This window comes from Rhinolophus sinicus, linkage group LG09, assembly GCF_036562045.2.
Source record: "Rhinolophus sinicus isolate RSC01 linkage group LG09, ASM3656204v1, whole genome shotgun sequence".
Taxonomy (NCBI): Eukaryota; Metazoa; Chordata; class Mammalia; order Chiroptera; family Rhinolophidae; genus Rhinolophus; species Rhinolophus sinicus.
Genome location: NC_133758.1, coordinates 22,222,713 through 22,237,402, shown reverse-complemented (window position 1 = coordinate 22,237,402; position 14,690 = coordinate 22,222,713). Strand labels below are relative to the sequence as shown.

Sequence of the window (14,690 nt, the reverse complement as noted above, 5' to 3'; positions counted from 1 at the left end):
AGGAGCTATACAACGTTCGCTTTGTCCTTAAACATGTCACAAAACTTGGCCATGACGTCTCTTCCCATAGCCAATAAGCCCCATCTGAGGGTGGAAGGTATGGCTGCAAAGGCCAAGCAGCCTTGAGCCAGGAGCCAGGCCCCAGGAGTGGGAGAGGGAAGCTGGCTTTCCAAGGGGAAGCACAGAGGGGAGCCCACCAGCCAGCATGCTCTGCATAGGTCACTGGGCCCAATTTGTGGAAAAGGAATTTTGTTTTTTTTAATTTTAAATTAGCAGTGTGTTCCTATTTTATTCTACTATGTGCTCTGAGGTTGGAGGAAGTTGCCTAAGTCTCTCAAAGCAGTAGATCCAGATGCAATACGTTTTAAAAACCAAAGTAACAGGGCTGGCCCGGTGGCCCAGGTGGTTGGAGCACCGTGTTCCTAACACCCAGGTCACCGGTTCGATTCCCACATGGGCCAGTGAGCTGTGCCCTCTACAGCTAATATAGAACAACGGGTCTACTGTGAGCTGCCATGAGCAGACAACTGACTGCCGACAGACTGCCTGGGGGGGGCGGGGGGGGCACGAGGCTCATAATACCAGCATGGGCCAGGGAGCTGTGTCCTACACAACCAGACTGAGAAACAACAGCTTGAACTGCAGTGAGTGTAGGGGCGGGGAGGAGTCCCCTCAGCTCCCCAAACCAACAGCTCAGGGGTACTAAAGAACACTCCCTAAAGTGTGCCCTAATGAATCTGGTTTCCTGGTTTCTATAGTACAATAAGTTGCCTGATTCAGATTCCAGTCCCTCGGGGGTGGGGGGGGGGGGGTTAGGCTGCCTCTGAAAGTGCCCTGTTCTGGGAGATCTGAGCTACCCCGCTCCCAACCCAGCCCAGGCAGACCATCCCTTCCCAGCCCCCAGTCTGCAGAGGGAGGAGTGGCTGTTGAGTAGTGGTGGGGGACACCAGAAGGTACCTCTCTACCAGAAAAAGCAGGATTCCTCTCTTCCCTATATTGCCACTTGTCATGACCTGGCTGAGCAGACAGTGGTCCCAAAAAAACCAGCAGGACCAAGGTCTGAGCCCGATTTCAACATGGCATTCGTTAACTAAACTGGCTGTAACTCACTGCATTTTTAAAAATATATTATTATAATAAATTTTACACGTGGGCACATAGATAAATCGAAGTAAAAAATACACTTAATTCCATGGGTTCTGGCTGTGGTTTGAGCATAGATGAAAGCCTTGGGAAGCCTAAAGAAATAGCGCCCACCAAAGCTTCACTTCCCCACGCACCCCCTCCATACACACTCTTCTGTCCCAGCAGGTAGGCTGCTTACTGCCCCCCCCCCAAATGCAGTGCTCAGTGACAACTCTAAGACGACGTTTATAATACCCCCTCCAAATCCAGCCCCGCCAACCCCAAGTTTTCCGGAAGTCTTCTCCGAGTAGCCCCAATGCTCCCTCCTCTGGGCTCTCCAAATGCTCAGCTCCTGAATTTGCCGTTTGGTGTCCGCCACGTGAGTAGCCTTGCTGTCCCAGGCCTACTTCAATTGACTGTGGCTTCTTCCATGTCTTGGACCACTCCTGCACACGTACCCCCCAAAAAAATTCGGCTTAACTACAGTAAACTTCTCTAGGATAGAAATGCCCAGGGTGTTCTCAGCCAGATGTGTTAGAGAGAACAATGAAAACAAAGACTCCTGCGTGAATGAATAGGTCCAGAGGGTCAATATCAATGATGGTTTGTAGAAAGAAGTGCTTTGCTATTCCCAGAAGAAGACACTTGGGTTCTTAGTTTTATGATACTTATTTAGAAAAGGTGGTTTCCTTTTTCATAATTTAGGGTGCAGACATTCTTCGAGCTAGACAGGGAGGGTGGAGCTAGACCAAGTTTTCCTAGAAACAAACCAAATCACCCGCCTCCTGGCTGCCAGCCTTAAAAAATCAGAATTGCTGCTTCAGAGAATTGACGGCTACAGAGGCAACAAAGACAAGAAATCCCCAAGAGAAAACAAAGAGTGCCCAAGGCCAAGTTCGAAGTTGTGGAGGACTTGGCCTGGAAACTCCTTCCTATGTTACTCACAGAGCATGGGTGGTAACCTCTGACTGGGAGAAGTCAAAACAGGAGGGCCAAGTAGGAAAGAACGCTACGTGAGCACCAAGATGTCATTATAGATCTGCCATCACAAGTGAGTATGCCAAACCATAAACCCAGTATCTTTGGCTTGGTAATCAGAGCCCTCTCTCTACACCTTATATCTTACTTCTCTTCCTCAGCTTTTTTCTTCCCTGTCCTCCAAATAAGCAGTGTACATTTCTACTCCAGGACCTTTGCACAGGCTTTTCCCTCCGACAATGGGAACGGCATCTCCTCTTCACGTCAATCTCACCTCTGTTCAGGGCCAGTTCAAATCCCATTTCGTCTCTGAAGTCTTCCTCAAATAATTCACCCTATATTCTCTTCTCCTTCTTCTGAATGCCTGGAATGTTTTATGCCTGCTCCTGTCACTTGGCTCTTATTATTCACTATCTTGTGTCATTAGTGAACATTTTTTAAAAAATCAGTTAACTTCTTAAAGAGTATCTGGATTATACCCAACCTTTATCACCCACAGTAATTTCCACCTTAATGGTGCTTGAGAAATGTCTGTTAACTGTATACCAACTACAGACAAGGAACTGAAAAGGTTGCAGAGCCAGCATAAGATAGAGTTCTTGCAACCAGGGAGCCTATTACTCATTTGGGATTCAGTAAAAAATAGGTACATAAAACAAAGGTGTATGCACAAGGAAAATTAGAGACTAAAACAGTATATAAGATATAACAAATGAAGTAGAAAACAGAGAATGAGCTAGGGTCATCAGAAAAGAAAAGAAATAAGATTTAAATTGAGTCTTTTAAAATGACTGGGATTCACCCAAGAAATCAGAAAATATTTCAAACCAATTGATAGTGAAGAAAACAACACATCAAAATCGGTGAGATGCAGCAAAACAGTGCTTATGCCATATGGAATTTTATAGCTCTACATGCTTACATTAGAAAAGAAAAAAGGTTTTAAAAATAGTGACTTTATACAGCTGGAAAAGGAAAACAAATTAAACCTATTGTACGTAGAAGGGAGGAAATAAAAATAGAGAAACACAATAAAATAGAAATGGACACACAATAGAGAAAATAAATGGGGAAAAAAGTTGGTCATTTGAAAAGATTAATAAAATGGATAAACCCATATCCAAGTTGATCAAAAAACAAGAGAGTGAGGAAAAAGAAAACACAAAATACCAATGTCCTCAATCTGACAAAAGGCATCTACAAAAACCTACAGCTACCAATCTACTTAAAGGTGAAAGACTGAACACTTTCCTCCTAATAAGGAAGAAATAGGCAAGAAATAAGGCGAGAAAAAGAAATAAAGGGCCTATACTGGAGGTGCCAAAAAAAATGTATATACATGACTTGTATTTATCTTTTGTTATCGGTATATATCGAGTATTAAATTTTAATACAGGTTTTTCCTTTTTTAAAATGTGTGTACATTTTTTTGGCACCCTCTGTATATTGGAAAGAAAAAAGTAAAACTGCCTTTACTTGCAGACAGCATAATGTAAACATAGAAAATCTTAGGGAATTTACCACAAAAAATTACTAAAACTAATAAATAAATTTTACAAGGTCCACATACAAAAATCAATTGTATTTCTACATACCAGTAGCAAAATAATAATAATAATCATTAAACATCATTTACAATGGCATAAAATATACAAAATATTCAGGAATAAATACTTAAGAGGTTATACAAGAGTCCTTCACTGAAAATTACAAAGCATTGCAGAAAGAAATGAAAGACCTCATAAAGGTAGATATATACCATGTTTGTGGATTGAAAGAGTAAATATTATTAAAATGTTGATTTTCTTCAAATTGATCTATAGATTCAACACAATGCCACCCAAATCCCAAAAGTCTTTTCTGTAGAAATTTGCAAGTTAGCCTAAAATTTATGTGGAGTTACAAAGAACCTAGAATAGGCAAAACGATTTTTTAAAGAGAACAAACCTGGAGTATTCACACCACCTGACTTCAAAATTTTCTATGAAGTTACAGTAATCAAAACAGTATGGTACTAACCTCAAGATTGATAAATACACCAATGGCACAGAACAGAAACCAGAAATAGACTCACTTATCAATACTTTCAACAAAGATGTCAAAACAATTCAATGGGAAAATGATTATAGTCTTTTCAGCAAATGGTCCTGGAACAACTACATAAACCTTTGGGAGAAAAGAGCTTCCACTCATTCTTCACACTATACACAAAAATTAATTTGAGACGAATCACAGACTCAAATGTAAAACTAAAATACACAAACTTATCAGAAGAAAAAATAAGAAAATACCTTTGAGAATCTGAGGTATTTCTAGGATACCAAAAATATGAACTCCAAAGAAAACTTAAAAATTAGACTTCATCAAAATTAAAAACCCCTGCTCATCAAAAGAGATTGTTAAGAAAATGAAATGTCAAGCCACAGGCAGGGAGAAAATATTAATAATACATATATCTGTCAAAGGACTTGTATCCAGAATATTTAAATAACTCCAACAAATTAGGAATAAAAATATAAGCAACCCAATAAAACTGAGAATAATACTTGAACTTCATCAACACTTTATAAAAAGACACTTCATAAAAGATATTCCTTTGACCAAAAAGTTCATGAACAGTCACTTAACAAGACAGGAAAGTCATAATGATATCATCTACTTCATGCCCACTAGAACAGCCAAAATTAAAAAGTCAATATTGAATGTAGGTGAGGAGGTTGAACTATCAGAACTCACGCACTACTGATGGGAGTATAAAACTGGGACCGTCATTTTGAAAAATGGCGATTTCTCAAAAAGTGAAACACACACATACCCCAAGTTCTATTACTAAGCATTTTTTTTTTTTTACCCAGTGAAATGGAAACATAAGTCCACAAAAAGATTTGTATAAGAATGTTCCTAGGAGTTTTATTCACTGTAGCCAAAAACTGGAAACAATCCAAATTTCTAACCATTGATGAACGATAAACAATTTGTGGTATATTCACACAATGGGACGCTAATCAGCAATAAAAAAATAAAGAACTACTGATATATGAAAAAACATGGATGAATCTCAGAAAGATGCTAGACACAAAAAGTATTTACTGTATGATCCCATTTATATGAAGTTCTAGAATAGGCAAGCAGTTCTAGGACAAATTTTTATGGTAAAAAAAAAAAATCATAAGAACAGTGGTTGCCTGAGTCAGGGAGACACTGAGCGTGGATTGGAAGGGGCCATGAGTGCACTTCCTAAAATACAGAAATGCAGACACCCATGTGACCTACTTTCCTATCAAAATCTTTCTATAAAGGTGTGGACTGTACAGATGTATGCAGTTTTCAAAACTCATTGATCTGTGTGTTTTATTTTATACAAATTATACCCCCCAAAAAATTAAGAGGGTAAAAAAAGCTGAGGATTCAGAGGAATAATGAATGGGAGGGAGGCCATCACTAGAAGGAATAAGAGAAGCTAAGACATGGAAATGGATCTAGTCTTGGAGTCCTGGGTGAGGCGGGAAATGAAAAAAGCATGAGCTGATCCAAGCCCCTACCTAGCAAACCTCCCAAAGACCCCGTATGTAAGGTTTAAAAATGCTTCAATTATAAAGAGGAGGTTAAATAAAGAGCATTCACGTTTGAATCAATGGATTTGTACTTTAACCGTTAAGCCACTTACATTTTTCAAGACCAAAAAAAAGGGGGGGGGGGGCAGATCCAGTCGTGAGCACATCTGTGACACACCCGGCAGATGTGTGAGCCAAAGAATAATAAAAAATGGTCTTGTCTTGGGCACGCCCGTGGGCAGCTCAGACCAGGTGGGGTGTGGGCTCAGAGAAGGAGAAGTGTATGTGAGCTGCCTGCCAGCTTCCTCACCCTAGCTCTAATGCTCGAGGCGCGTTTCACACCCTCAATCAAAGCACACAGACCCCTCTTTCCTGCCCAGCCCGGAGCCCTGGGTCCCCTGCTGAAGAAGTCCCTGAGAACTTGTTTCCAGGATCCCTTTCCACCACACGGCCTCTGGCAGAAGGTGTAGAGGCAGAGGGGAAGCACCGTACCTGCAGCCTCCATTGGAATTACAGGTGCTGCCACCAGAGCATCCCCACATCTGCTTCTGTGCTGCATCTCACTCCCACCCCATCACTGATGTGTGATACATAGAGTTTCTCCAGACATGGGCTCCCAGGACCACCTATGCCAGAATCACCTTGGTGAACATGCAGACCCTCTAGATCCCACCCAGACCTGCTGATTCTGAACCTGGGGTGGAGAAATCTCCGCTTTTTACACTCCTTCCAAGTGACCATAATACCATTTGAGAACTGCTGCCACAGAAATTACGTGGTTCCTGCCTAGAGGAGCCGGGTGCAGGAAGAAAGCAGGATACATGCACATGGAACTAGAGAACACAGCAGAATGGGCCAGTGAGGGAATGACTGCTAGGAAAGGGCAAGAGAGAAGAGGGCAGAGAAGACTCTCCATGATTTGCATTGAGTTTTTTAATCTCTAATTCTGAGTAAAAAATGCAAATTTTCATTGATGCCTTTTGGAAGCACAGAGAGCCCCACTAGAACGGGGACGAGGATGCGCTGACTTTGCATATTATATACAAAGCTTGTGTTTGACTCCTGGGCATAGGATGCATACGTGTGTTGCATTTTGCATTAAAGGACCATAAAATGTCCCATAAACACAGTGAGACAAGAGCAATTTCCATGTTTCACAGCTAGAGAAAAATAAGATACTAAAAAGAGATGGTCTCCTTATTACTGCTTCCAACCACAGTGAAAGAACTCCACTCTCAACCAATAATGCTATGCAAATCTCTGTTATTTATGAAAAGCTATATGGCAACAGTAGACTTGGGATAAAGACCGAGGACTTCATTTTACCTCCCTATGCTCTCAACCTTGATCTTTCTTTCCTACCTCTTTCACCCAGAGAGGTAAAACCAAATGGATCAAACTCACCTTGTCTGCAAATTAATTATTGTTCATTAATATTAACAATTAGGTCTAATACACATCCAGATTGCCGGTTCGATCCCCATATAGGCCACTGTGAGCTGCGCCCTCCACAACTAGATAGAAACAACTACTTGACTTGGAGCTGATGGGTTCTAGAAAAACACACTTAACATAAATAAAAGTTTTATTTTACAGAAAAAATGGCACACACCTAGGATTTAAGCCAGACTACGTTTGAGTCCTAATTCTGCCATACCCAAGCTATGCGACTTAGAGTTAATAGTGCAATCTCTCTTAATGCTAACTAACTAGATTGTAAAATGGGGATTACTGGGAGGATAAAATGAGATCACGTGCTTTGAGTTGGTGAAATGCTTCAAAAACTAAAGGAATTAAGGAAGACACATTTGAAATTTTCAAGACGAGGCCACAAAAGCAAAAAGTCCTATGTGTTTAGACCATGGGAATCTCTTCATTGAAAGCAGACAACAGTGAAATAAATGTAGCCTGTTAGCTACTCAAAAAATATGCATGTTGTCATCTGTGGAAGCAGCTGGAAATGTGTCAAAGATACCTCAGCAACGGATAAGGAAACTGCCAGCAGTGTTTTCAGCCATGTTCACCTAAGCCTAAAGTCAAACTCACTACAATGGTTGTGTCCTTAAGCCTTCTCTGTGGATTGTGAAGGCAAGAATGAAACCCCACCGCAGGTGCCACTCCAGCCTGTTCTACCAGCCCAGTGTGCCTTCTCACCTACTATAGCCCTCACTCAGACACCACGGCTCTGTCTAGCCTGGATCCACATTTGACATTTTCACATGTCTAAATGTCCCTCCTGCCAAGTCAGCAGGTAAACTAAAAAGGCAACTCTACTCCACTGAAAATACATTAAGTGAAAGTCAAACCTGAGAAAGTAACTGTAATTCAATACTCTGTTAGGAAAAAAAACAATGACTAGAAGGATATGCACCAAAATGATGAAAGCAATTCTCTTCTTAGAATGTTTCTATGTTTTCTAAATATTCTATAATACACTTATATTCCTTTTATAATCTGACGTCTTTCTCCCTACCTCCATCCTTTAAAGATAGCAAATTGAAGTATTTTCTTTCTCCCTCATTTGTGCCCAGGCCCCACTAAAATAACAAAAGACCCATAGAAACCACAGAAAATAGGGATGGGTCCAATGAAGAAGCTGGAGATTTGTAGGCATTTCTGTAACAGAAAAAGCAGATGGGACTAGAGGGACAGAGGTTGGAAGCCAGTATTTCAACCCACGTGAAACAGAAGAAATTCCACAATCTTTCCCAACAAAGTCCTAGAAAACATTGAGCTCAAATCAGCAAGGTCTGAAACTGAAGCAGTCATGGAGACATGGGGAGGGTGTTTGTAGGACACCGGGAACTCGGCCAGTGCCTTGCCCCACTCCGGGTGGAAACAGAGCTGCTGATTCTGACATTTGTGCCAAAGCCACAGTTGCTGAGGACTCCACCCTGCAGCAGGCCCCTGGCCAGAACATGAAGACCAGAACTGTCCCTAGGCACCGCCAAAGCTTCCACAGTGAAAACTGGAAGAAAAAAACAGTTCTGCCCAGTTCTAAAGTCCTGTACATGCCGTTCACTTCCAGGATAACACCTTTCCCATTTTCTCACTTCAAACAGAGGCAAAAGATCAGAAATTGTCATTATTTCTCGAAGACACCAGTATCTACTTAGGAAACCAGAGATATCAAATAAAAAGCTAGGAAGTTAATTAATTTTTTTTAAGTAATAGCTTTCTTATATGTCAATAACCATTAAAAGTGCAATTTAAAAGACAAAGTCCTATTCACAGTGCCAACAAAACTTATAAAATACCTAGGAATAAGCCTTTTTGAAAGAAAACGATCAAATATACGGTGATGGAAGGAGAACTGACTCTGGGTGGTGAACACACAATGTGATATATAGATGATGTATTACAGAATTGTACACCTGAAATCTATGTAACTTTACCAACAATTGTCACCCCAATAAACCTTAATTAAAAAAGGAAAGAAAACTATAAAACATTACCAAAAAACAGTATGATCTCAATACATTTAGAAATATATCCTAATCCAAAATGGGAAAATCCAGTGTTGGAAAGACTCCATTGTCCCCAAATAAATCTATAAACTAAAATTATTTTAATCAAAATCAAAATCCTAATGGGGGATCTTTTTAAATTTAAGTTCATTCTAAAAGCCACCTAGAAAAGTGGGTAAATGAAAGTAACCCATAAAATGTTGAAAAAGTAATTAATGAGTGAGGACTTACTCTACCATACAAAAAACATACAGAGTAACCAAAAATGTTTAAAGTATGCTACTGATATTGACAATTGATAATCAGGTAAATAAAACACAAACAACAGTCCAGAAATGGCCTTATGTACATATGGGGATTTAATACATGATAAAGAAAGCATTCAAAACCAAAATCAAAGGATGGCTCATTCAATAAATCTTATTATGACAATGACTGTCCATTTTGCCAAAAACAAAATATAAAGCCCTTTCTAACATCATAGTCTAAAATAAATCTCTGATTAATTAAAGGTCTAAACACGGAAATCAGAAACATGTAAGATGAAAATATAGAATATATTCTTTACATATATTCTTAATTGAGGTAAGAGATTTTTCTAAGTATGACTCCAAACTTAGAACACAAAAGAAAAGACTAACAGATTAGACTATTCTGAAAAATACATCAAATATCAAAATTAACCCTATTTGAGACAGAAAGCTTAAACAAGCTAATGTTCATAGAAAAAAACAAAGAAAGTATTCAAGGAGCAGAAAAAAACAACAGGACTGGATGTTTTCATAGGACGATGGAATTCTACCAAACCTTCAGGAGAAAAAAGGTGTCCCTGAGGTCCATAAACTGATTGGAAAGGAAAGAAAATGTCCTAAAGCAAGTATAACTCAATACTTAAACTTGATAGAGTATAAAATAGAAAAGTTACAGACCATATCACTTAGGAATATTAATCAAACAGTGCTACATAAAATGTTAGCAAAAAGAATTCAATACCACATTGAGAATACACCATGAGTAAGTGGGATTTATTCCAGGAATGCAAAGTTGGTTCAATATTAGGATATTCATTAACCTAACAAACCATTTTAATAAATCTAAGAAGAAATATCATGATTTTCTCCATGGATGCGTATGGTAGGCTGAATAATGTACCTCAAAAGTATCTAGGTCTTAATTCCTGGACAAAATGAACTTTATCTTATAAGGAAAGAGTCTTTGTAGATACGATTAAGTTAAGAATATTGAAATAGGAGATTACACTGGGTTATCTGGGTGGGCCCTCAATGCAATCACAAATGTGATTAAGGTAAGCAGAGGGAGATTTGACACAGAAGAGGAAAAGGCATGTGACCACGGAGGCAAGACTGGAGTGATGTGGCCACAAGCCAAGAAATGCCAGCAGCCGCCAGAAACTGGAAAAAACAAGGACTAGATTGTCCCCTAGAGTCTCCAGAGGGAGCAAAGTCTGGCTTCCACCTTGATTTCATTCTCATGATAGTGATTTTGGCCTCTAGAACCGTGAGAGACTAAATTTCCTGTACTTTAAGCCACCAAGTTTGTGGCAATTTATTATAGCAACCACAGGAAAGTAATGCAAGGCCAAAAAAAAAAAAACCTTGATAGTATTCAACACCCATTCCGGATTTTAAAAGAAACTCAAGAAAATAGGAATTGATGGTACTTTCTTAAGATGATTAAAATAGACCCAGGGTGCCAAAAAAATGTATACAAGTATACAAGTGGACACTTTGGTCAACGTTGCTCAAGCAGTAGTTCACTGTAATCAGAAGTGTCTGGATGCTGATGGTAAGTAACCACTTTGAGCACCTCTTGTAATTGCAGAAGTCAAACGTGACTTGTATTCATCTTTTATCAGTATATATTGAGTATTACAATTTTAACAGTTTTTTCCTCTCTTAAAATGTGTATACATTTTTTTGGCACCCTCTGTATATATACTTCACGCCTAAAGCAGTATCTTACTTAAAGGAAGAACACGAGAGGCATTTGCAGTAGTTGGGGAACAAGGCAAGAATGTCCTTATCTCTACTACTTTATACTAGAGGTATTAAACAATGCAATTTGAGAAGCTAAATCAATTAGAAGCCTAAGAGTTGGAAAATAAATAAAACCATCTCTACTTGCAGATGATATAATACAAATGGAAAGATATTCTTTATTCTTAGCTAGGATGACTCAATGTCATTGAAATGTCAGTTCTTAGTTAATTTATAAATGTAATGCTATCTCAATAAGAATATCAACAAATTATTTTTTATGTAGCTAAACAAAGTTAAAATGAAAAACATGAAATGCAAAAATAGCAAGGAAAATACTAGAAAGAAAAGTTATGAGAGGAAGGCAGCCCTACCAGACATTTAAATATATTATAATTCCTCCATAATTAAAACAGTGCAGTACTGGTACATAAATTTTCAAACAGACCAGTAGAATAGAATATAAAAGTCCAGAAATGGACCCAAATAGGCATGAAAATTTAATATATACTAAAGGTAGCATCTCACATCACTGGCGGAAAAATGGACTTTTTCTTAAGTGGTACTGGAACAACTGTTAGCCATGTAGAAAATCATAAAAAAAAGATCCAAGCTCCATACCATACACAAGAATAAATCCAATAAATGGATCAGAGAACTAAATGTAAAAACATGAAAGGTGATCGCTTTGTAAGGTAGATAAATGTCTAACTACTATTTTGTACACATGAAACTAACATTGTACATCAACTGCAATTGAAAAATAAATTTTTTAAAAATGTTTTAAAATTTTCAAAAGTAAAAGGTAAAAATCTAAAACAAAACAAAAAATCCTGAAACCATACAAATACTGGAAGTAAATATTCAAAAAAGGCTTTGTAACTATGACTTAAAATCAAAATGCAACACAGGAAAAGAGTCATAAATTTGACCACCTAAGAATAAAAACTTTTTCATAGCAAAAATAGTAACAACACAAAAAGACAACTGACAAAGTAAGAGAAAATACTTGCAACAAACTCACAGCTAATATCCCTAATATATAAATAATGCTTTAAAATTGATGAGAAAGGACCAAAACAGAAAAAGAGGTATGAACAGATGATTGTGTGTATCCGTTCCCTAAATATATAGAAAAATATGCAGCCTCACCCATAAAAAAGAGAAAGGCAAACGAAAACTTAACTGAGATGCCATATCTCACCTGTCAGAATGGCAAAAATAACTATGACAACAGATCTGCTGGCCGACCGTGGGAAGCAGGCCACTCTCCTATATTGCTGGTGACAATGAAAATTGGTTCAAACTTTAGGAGAGGGAATTCAACAGTATCTAACCAAACCACATGTCTTTACTTCCTGGTCCAGTTAATCCCACTTGTAGGAACTTCCCACTTCTTATCCCGAAGATACACCTCCAACAAAACCAAATACATATGCACAGGTTTTGCATGGCAGTACTGTTTGTAGTTGAAAAATTTTGGAAACTACCTAAATACTCATACATAAGGGAGTGTTTGATAAACTATGGCACATTCATACAATGGAGTTCTGTGCAACAATTAAAAAAAAAAATAAGGAAGGATTTCCAGTCAGTATTTTACAGTGGAAAAAAAAGCAAAGGGCAAAGGAGAAATGGCTGTGTGGCCATGAAGTCTGGAAATACAGGCAAATATATACATAATAAATGACTTATTGCTATTTACATTACAAAACATGTTCAATGACGTCATATGATATGTTTAATGTGTTGTCCTTGATTAGCAATGCATAGTTGAATGCATTCAGCAAAACTGCTACAAACATGGCCCAATCATGCATCATTCCCATCAACCCCTGCCCATGCATCTTTGATGCATTGTTCCCAGTGATTCACGTTTTTGCTTTTCATTGAATAAACCTACGTCACTAGTATGCCCCAGAAGTAACCAAAGTTCACTTCTAAAATATAAAACAACAATACACACGTTTTCAGCCTTTGGTCATTCTGTATAGTATAGTATACTACCTTTTGTATAAGACAGAAGAGAAAATACATATTTATCTGCTTACTTGTGCTAAAAGAATAAAGCAGAAAGTAATGAAATCAGTAACTTACAAGGGGTAGGTGGGATCAGAGTGGACACGATAGGAAGTGGAATGGAATGGGGACAGAAGGAATGGGGGACAGTGATGTCTCTCTAGGCACACTTTTTTGAGTTGTTCTAACTTGAAATCATGTTAGTATTTTACATAGTGGAAAATACTAGAAACAAATATGCAAGGGTGGGGGGAACCTCTTTGCATATTTGTGGATATGGAATACAAAATACATGGTGATGGAAAGAGAACTGACTCTGGGTGACAAATGTGATATATAGATGATGTAATACAGAATTGTACACCTGAATTCTATGTAACTTTACTAACAATTGTCACCCCAATAAATTTTAATTTAAAAAAATGGAATACAAACAAAAATGAATGAACCTAACCTCATTGCAAATGAAAATAAATAAATACATAAATAAATAACCACACTGAAGGAGAGGAATGGAGAACTAACCCAAGTCACTTCTGTACACAGTCTTGACTGTATCCTTTCAGCCTAAGGCAAAAAGAAGTACACATATTAAACCCTACTTTGTTTTTCACAATGGTATGGGTTAGCCATTCTGAAACAACTTTCTCTGTATCTTTGGACTGCATAAAGGACTAAATATATTGTGGATAATGGGACTCAGGTTTCTGTTAGAAAAGGGGGAGGGGCAGGCTAGACCCGGCTCATTCCTGTAACTGAGAACCAGTCATTCACATCTCTTCCTAACTCCTCGTTCAGTGATGTCAAGTCAGTGTCTTGAAACCAGCCGGGGAGAGTTTTCACACCATGGAAACTGGCAAATCCTGCAATCAGAGTTTTAAAACCACTGGAGAGCGGTTGTTAAACATTTAGCAGCACAGCACTGGAAGGGATGGGAAAATATAACAAGTGGGAGAAGGGTGGAAGGACGCTGTGTGGTTGGAATGGAATTGGAAGTATCACCACGCGCACGTCTACTTCCTCACTCTGTGAGCGGAGAGACCCTAGAAACAATGACACCCGAGTGGCAATGACCATAGCTAGAGCACAAAGATCGGTTTCTAAATACAAGTCTCTATTGAAAGGAACCAGGGTTCTTTGGAGGAATGGCAGATTCCAGGACTGGGGCAGAGAAATTATCTAGTAAGCCTGTAACATCTTGCGCCAGAAAACAAAGAATGATGGGGATATATCAAAAGGGTAGAGGATCTCAGACACAGGATCCAGTTAAAGGGGCTCCCCCCTGTCCAAATCTAGGACAATTTGAGCATCCAGATGAAAAATGATGGTACCCTTTTATAATCCATTGCATAAGATAAGAATCCATGAGTCCAAACAAAGAGGGGGAGGCTCTCCCTTACAGCAGGATGCCAACTGCGTTATTATATAGGTGGAATTAGAAAATCGCCGTACAAAGACTTGTCCATGAATGTCCATAGCAGCTTTATTTGTAATAGCCAAAAACGTCCATCGACAGGTCAATGGATAAACAATTATCTGTCCATAAAGTG

General features: G+C 38.7%; 1 protein-coding gene across 1 annotated transcript in view; it reads right to left on the bottom strand.

Moving 5' to 3' along the window:
* The window catches only part of PSTPIP2 (proline-serine-threonine phosphatase interacting protein 2), a 77,579-nt gene that overhangs the window by 40,510 nt on the left and 22,379 nt on the right, over nucleotides 1–14,690 (bottom strand). The window lies entirely within an intron of this gene.